Raw genomic sequence first — 7,186 nt, 5'->3', positions numbered from 1 at the left:
GGCAATCCCTATTGCTGCTAAGGGGGACAAGTTCCTGGAGAGGCCCAAAAGAGGGCTTATGCTGACATTCCTGATGGCAGTGACCAGTGATAGTATAGAGAGGGATCTATTAGAGTTCTAGGCCCATCATATCTGTGTGGGAACCCAAGCATTCCTGACTACAGCCCCAGATGATGGGGTGGCCTGATAATGACTAAAGAGGACAATGTTAAGTGAGCCAGTCTCTTGCCCTTATCCAGCTTTTGTAGTCCATTCTTTATCTGACAAGCTTAGACTTTCTCCCAGTTGTTAAAGTGTTGAGTGTCATTTGTTGTATCCAAACCACTGTTAGATTTATGGGGTCTGCTTCCTTTGGGCCTTTTAAAAAATATTTATTTATTTATTCCCTTTTGTTGCCCTTGTTGTTTTGTTGTTGTTATTATTGTTGTCGTCATTGTTGCATAGGACAGAGAGAAATGGAGAGAGGTGGGGAAGACACCGAATAGGAGAGAAAGATAGACACCTACAGACCTGCTTCATCACTTGTGAAGTGACTCCTCTGCAAGTGGGGAGCCTGGGGCTAGAACCCGGATCCTTACACAGGTTTTTGCGCTTTGCACCATGTGCACTTAACCCACTGCACTACCGTCTGACTCCCCCTCTGGGCCTTTCTACAAGATTGCCAAGCTTATTAGGTCTAAGTCTAATCAGTTAGAGAATGTATGATGTTTTCCTTAGGCCCTTCTATTAGGATCCCTGGCTTATCAGATCTAAGTCTAATCCCCGAGAGCTATTGAGCATTTTTACTTTGAGGTATACAATTGCTCCTTGCTTATGGATACATGTACACCTGTACACAGTACCCTAGGCCATAGCCTATATCTAGTACCTATAATTTTGTTAGATAATGTGCCATCTGAAATGGAACTAGGTAGTCCCATGTATTAGGAAAGACCTCACTAGACTGGAGTACTTAGGAGGTTGACATCTCAGGCTTGGTGTCTCTAGGGGATAATCTGCAGTAACAAGACAGTAGCAGCATAACATGGCATGACAGCACTGGTAGCATTGATTTAGTCAAGGTCAATAGAGGCGGTATGATTGTAAGGGACCAGAAAGAAGAAACATCAAGAAATATGGACATAGTAAGACTTCCTTCTATGTATCTTTTTATTTATTTATTCATTTATTTTTTCTCTTTTTGTAGCCATTGTTTTAATTGTTGTAATTATTATTATTGTTATTATTGATGTTGTCATTGTTGGATAGGACAGAGAGAAATGGAGAGAGAAGGGGTAGACAGAGAGGGGGAAAGAAAGATAGATACCTGCAGACCTGCTTCACCACCTATGAAGTGACTCCCCTGCAGGTGAGGAGCTGGGGGGTCGAACCAGGATCCTTACGCCGGTCCTTGTGCTTTGTGCCACTGCATTACCACCCAACTCCCGTAAGACTTTCTTCTAAAGGTAATTTCTCTTGGCATGTAGCCCCTTCTTGTTCCTCAGAACAATTTAGCTTTTTGTGGGTGCTATTCCTGGTACTCACTCTTTTTTAAAAAAATATTTTATTTATTAATTAATGAAAGAGATAGGAGGAGAGAGAAAGAACCAGATTATCACTCTGGTAGATGTGCTGATGGAGATTGAACTCAGAACCTCATGCTTGAGAGTCCAGCACCTTATCCACTGTGCCACCTCCCAGACCACCCTGGTACTCACTCTTTATCCCCAGCAACCTGCAAGGGGATGAACACTCAGTAAGCACCTGCCAAGTGAGTGCCTTCTTTCTTGTGTTCTATAATGCATCAACTTTTCACTGTTTCATTTTGTAGAGACTATACAATCAGCCAGAACTTCTGGTCAACCAGAACAGTCAGTAAGAGAAATGGGTTGACTTCAAGAGATGCCACCAAGATTAAAAGATTAATTCCCGGGCCAGTAGGATAGTTCACTTGCATAGTATACTGCTTTGTCCTGTGCATGGTCTATGTTTGAGTCTGGCCCCCACCACACTGAAGGAATCTTTGGTGCTGTGGGGAGCCTCCCTCTCCCTCTCCCTCTCCCCTCCCTCCCTTTCAGCTATTCCTCCCTCCCCCTTCTCCATCTCCTCCCCCTTTTTCTCTGCCTCTCCTTTTCCACATCAACCTAAAAATAAATGAAAAAGGGGCAGGTGGTGCTGCATTCAGTTAAGTGCACATAATATCATGCCCAAGGACAGGGGTTCCAGTCCCCGCTCCCCACCTGTGGGGGGCAGGGGAACAATTCACAAGTGGTGAAGCAGGTCTGCAGGTTTCCCTCTCTCTTTTTTAATATTTATTCTTGGGTAGAGATAGAGAAAAACTGAGAAGGGAAGTGGAGATAGGGAAAGAGACAGAGAGACACCTCAATCCCTGCTTCACTACTCCTGAAGCTTTCCCCCTGCAGATGGAGACCAGGAGCTTAAACCCTGGTCCTTGAGCACTATAATGTGAGCACTTACTCAGGTGCACCACATCCGGCCCCCCTCTCTCCCTATCTCCCCCTCCTCTCTCAAGTTCTTCACAAGTGCCACTTAGCAAGTGGCGAAGCCAGTATGCATTTGTCTATCTTTCTCTCCTCCTGTTTTTCCCTCCTCTCTCGATTTCTCTTTGTCATATCCAACAGCAATAACAATAGCAACAACAAGAGCAACAAAATGGAAAAAATGGACACCAGGAGCAGTGGATTTGTAGTCCTGGCACTGAACCCCATTGATAACCCTGGAGGCAAAAAGAAAGAGAGAGCCAGAGCGAGAGCAAAAGAGAGCGAGGGTGAGAGCCAGAGCTAGAGCCAGAGCGAGAGAGAGTGAGAGAGAGCGAGAGAGCGAGAGCGAGAGAGAGAGAGAGAGAGAAGCTTTCCTTCTGCAGGTGGTTACTGGGGATTCAAACCAGGGTCCTTGCACATTGTGACATGTGCACTCAACCAGCTGCACCCCCCCCAATATCTTCAGTTCTATTTACTCTAAGTTTGCCAGGTTCAAGGGCACTTTAGCCCTTGCATACAATAGGAGCCGTGGAAAATGATTGGTTGATACAGGAAGAAAATATTATAATTTCTGTTTATGGCATCTTTAAGATATCCTTGTTTTGTGTAATTTATAAAGAACATAAAGGTCTTAACACAGTAGGAGGTCTATAATTATATGTTGATATATATATTATTCACTGAAAAAAAATTTTTTGTCTCTAAGGTTATTGCTGGGGCTTGATGCCAGAATACAAATCCACTGTTCCTGGTGGCCTTTTTTTTTCTCTTTTCTTTCTTTCTTTTTTTTTCCTTTTTCATTTTATGGGACAGGACAGACAAAAATTGAGAAGGGAGCAAAAGACAGAGAAGGAGAGAGAAAGACACCTGCAGACCTGCATCTCGGGTGGGGAGCAGGGTGCTTAAATCGGGATCCTTGCACATGGTCCTTGGGTGGGTCCTTGCACTATGTGCGCTTAACCTGATGCACCACTGCCTGGCCCCTCTGAAAATTTATGAATGAGTCTGAAGTATAAACTTCTGACTCTGGAGCCAGGCCTGAACGGAAACTTCAGCTCTGTTATTTTCAGGCCATAGGAACTGACACAGAATCTTTAGCTACTTTTTTTTTATAACCAAATCTTTTTATTAGTGTATAGTTGTTGACACATGGATACATTATCTCATCTCTCCATGACAGGTATGTGCAAAAGACATCCAGCCTCAACTTAAGTTCTTTTCCATTATCAGGCACCAGGGGATGCATTGGATCGACCTTCCCGTGGTGCATCCCGTGAGTACCCATTCATTGGGGAAACTGACCATCCTTCCTAGCCGACTGAATCCACATGGATCCCAGTCACTTTCAAAGCCAGCAACAAGCAGCTCCTGACAGCTTTCAAGCTGTTGGTTCTGCTCTTCGCGTCCTCCAACTTAATGTTGAGGGGCTGTCCTTAGCCAAACGCGTTCTTATTGGTCAATTGGCGATACAGCATCAGGCAGATGTTATTACAGACAGACTATGACCCACATAGTCAACGACTGCCACCTCTCCAGAATCAAAGGAGGTCTCGAAACTTTACATCAGGCTCAACCTGACGCTGTTGACTGGCTACAGAAGAAAGGCAAACGCTAGAAGAAGATCAGGCACCAGGACCCTGCTTCACTGTTTGTGAAGCTCCCTCTGTAGGTGGGAGCTTGAATTTGTGAACTCGTACCTAGTAGTCTGTGCACTCAACTGAGTGTTACCATCCGGGGCAATTTATCTTTACTTATCCTAATTCTATTTATATTTTCTATTTCTTCCACACAATCTTTTATGTATCTTATAGCAGAGAAAGCTCAGTGTCTTCTGAATTTCTATATACAATTATTTTTCTCTATGCAATTTATTTGGCATGGTATCATTGACCATTTAAATTTTTGCTTACATCTTCTTTTTCTGGATATATATGCATATAATAATATCTCTCTCTCTATATATATATATATATTTATTTATTTATCACCTTACATATTAGTATCAGTACATTCCTGTTTCTTCAAAGCAAAGACATTACCAGGGAAAGTCAGATAACTATCTTAGGAAAGTGTCTGCTTTGCCATGTGTGTGACTCAGGTTCCATCCTGGCCCCACCTGCACTCTGGAAACTTAAGTGCTGTGATTGATTCTCTTTTTCTGACAAAAAGAGAGAAAGAGAGAAAGAGAGAAAGAGAGAGAGAGAGAGAGAGAAAACAACTAATATTTCATCACTGCTGCAGTCAAATGCTTGTACTTCTAACCTTCTGCAGAGTCTCCCTATCATTCAGAGGATTATATTAAAGCTTAAAGTAGCCCCCGGCTCCCCACCTGCAGGGGAGTCATTTCACAGGTGGTTAAGCAGGTCTGCAGGTGTCTATATTTCTCTCCCCCTCTGTCTTCCCCTCCTCTCTTCATTTCTCTCTGTCCTATCCAACAACTACTAAAACAACTACAAAAAAAGGAAACAAAAGGGAATATATATATATATATATTAAAGTAATAGAAGAAAAGAGTAAGCTATTACACTTTGAGCACACGGTAAATACTGGGTATGCTCTGGGTGTCCACTCTAGCCCCTTTTTGTCCACTCGTTCTTTTGAAATCTCTTGCTATAGGTCAGCTGTGGCCCCAGTTTGGAAACAGGCTATTTGAGAAGGCAAAATTTATACTTCATTTGGGACAGCTTCGTGTGAAACAGCACTGGCTTCTGCATTTGTGGGACAAGTTCATGGCCTGAGTACCCACCCAGTTCTGCAATCTGGCTACCCTTATAAGTTAGGAGGCAACTCATGGGAAGGTATTGGCTCTTACGGCAAAGTGAAACCACATTCCTAGCATCCTCCTGCCCCCCCAAATGAGAATCATTTATTTTTTAATGATAGAGAGAAGAGAGAGAACCAGAGCATCACTCTGGCACATGTGTTGAGTATCGAACTCAGGTCCATCCAGGCTTCGAAGTCTGGCAGTCTAACTACTACAATATCTCCCAACCGTCCAGCATTGGTCTTCAATTAGGAAGTTTCTCATATTAAAATGGATATTTAAAGAAAAGGGAAAAAAAAAATGAAAGCCTTGGGGCCAGGCGGTGGCGCAGCTGGTTGAGTGCACACATTACAATGCACAAGGACCCAGGTTCATGCCCTTGGAGGGAAAGCTTCATGAGCGATGAAGCAGGGCTGCAGGTGTCTCTCTGTTTCTCTCCCTCTCCTCTTTCCCTCTCAATTTCTCTCTGTCTAATAATAATAATAATAAATAATATTAATAATAAAGCCCTGATGTAGAAAACTTGCACTTGAGATACAGGATGGTGACGATGTCTCCTACTAGAAGAATCCTTAGGAACCTGAAGAGACGTTCTCCAGGTGGGCTACAACTAGTCTCCACTCCAACTCTGGCCTTTTCAGCCAACTCCCGCGGGCGGCAGGTTTGAGTCATTAAGAGGGGTTGTCCGACCCTCGCCCTTGCTGTGCCTGCTCCTTCCCGGGTAGAACTGCAGGCTCGGATGAGAAACGCGACCACTCCACCACCCCATCGCCCTTGTAGACGCGTGGATTTCTGGGACTTGTGGTCCGGCTTCAGGCAATCCTCGCCTGCATAGGCGTGGAGTACACTACATTTCCCAGGATGCATGGGGAAAGTGGCAGCGGCGGTCTGGGCGGGGAGGTGGAGAGGGCGTCCCTGTTTCTAAGCGCCCAGATCTCGCTTAGTAACCCGCTGCCGCGGCAATTCCTAAAGCAATTCCTAAAGCTGGCCCCGCCCCCAGGTCTCCGGGGCGGGTGGCGACACCTGTCTCCCGCAGCGACAGCGTGAGGGAGCCCACCCTCTTGTGCTGCAGGCCGGGAGGGAGGACGGGCGGCGGGCTCCGGGACGCGGCTGCGAGCAGAGGTTAGAGGCGGGAGCGCGGGGCTGCTCCAGTCTGTGGCGGGCACAGGGGGGCGCCACCCCGGCTGTCAGTGAACCTCCGCGCCCGCGCGGGGCGTGTGCTTGCTGGGGGCGGCTCGCGGGCTCGGAGCTTGACCTGGGAGTCCGCCGGACCCGGCCGGCGTAGCCCTGCTTGGAGAGAGGTCACGAGCCACTCCCCCCCCCCACTTGCTCATTATTTAATTTCCTCGGGACCAGGAGTGTTTGTAGGCAGCGCTCTTTCCCCCAATTGCACGAATTCGCGGAAATCCTTGCATGATGCTTGCAGATGGAGTTGCTGATAAGTGAGAGCTAAGTCCCTTGCTAACAACTTACATTCTTCTTCTTCTTCTTCTTCTTCTTCTTCTTCTTCTTCTTCTTCTTCTTCTTCTTCTTCTTCTTCTTCTTCTTCTTCTTCTTCTTCTTCTTCTTCTTCTTCTTCTTCCTCTTCTTCTTCTTCTTCTTCCTCTTCCCCCTCCTCCTCCTCCTCCTCCTCCCCCTCCTCCTCCTCCTCCTCTTCTTCTTCTTCTTTTTCTTCTTCCTCCTCCTCCTCCTCCTCCTCCTCCTCCTCCTCCTCCTCCTCCTCCTCCTCCTCCTCCTTCTGTTTGCCCTTCTTCCGTAGCCAGTCAACAGCGTCAGGTTGAAAGCTGTCAGGAGCTGCTTGTTGCTGGCTTTGAAAGTGACTGGGATCCATGTGGATTCAGTCGGCTAGGAAGGATGGTCAGTTTCTCCAATGAATGGGTGCTCCTTGGGGGAAGAGGATTCGTGTTTGTGTTAATTTTAAACACATATACGGCCACTTTAG

The 7,186-nt window shown here is 46.0% G+C and overlaps 1 protein-coding gene across 1 annotated transcript in view; it reads left to right on the top strand.

The window, feature by feature from the left end:
• The first annotated feature begins 6,178 nt into the window (after positions 1-6,178).
• The window catches only part of EML6 (EMAP like 6), a 352,660-nt gene continuing 351,652 nt past the window's right edge, over positions 6,179-7,186 (top strand). Inside the window, exon 1 of the mRNA XM_060187640.1 lies at positions 6,179-6,366. The gene's annotated coding sequence lies outside the window, so the exon portion shown is untranslated. The remainder of the gene's footprint in view (positions 6,367-7,186) is intronic.

This window comes from Erinaceus europaeus, chromosome 3 (assembly GCF_950295315.1).
Source record: "Erinaceus europaeus chromosome 3, mEriEur2.1, whole genome shotgun sequence".
NCBI lineage: Eukaryota > Metazoa > Chordata > Mammalia > Eulipotyphla > Erinaceidae > Erinaceus > Erinaceus europaeus.
This window is presented reverse-complemented; position numbering and strand designations above follow the sequence as displayed.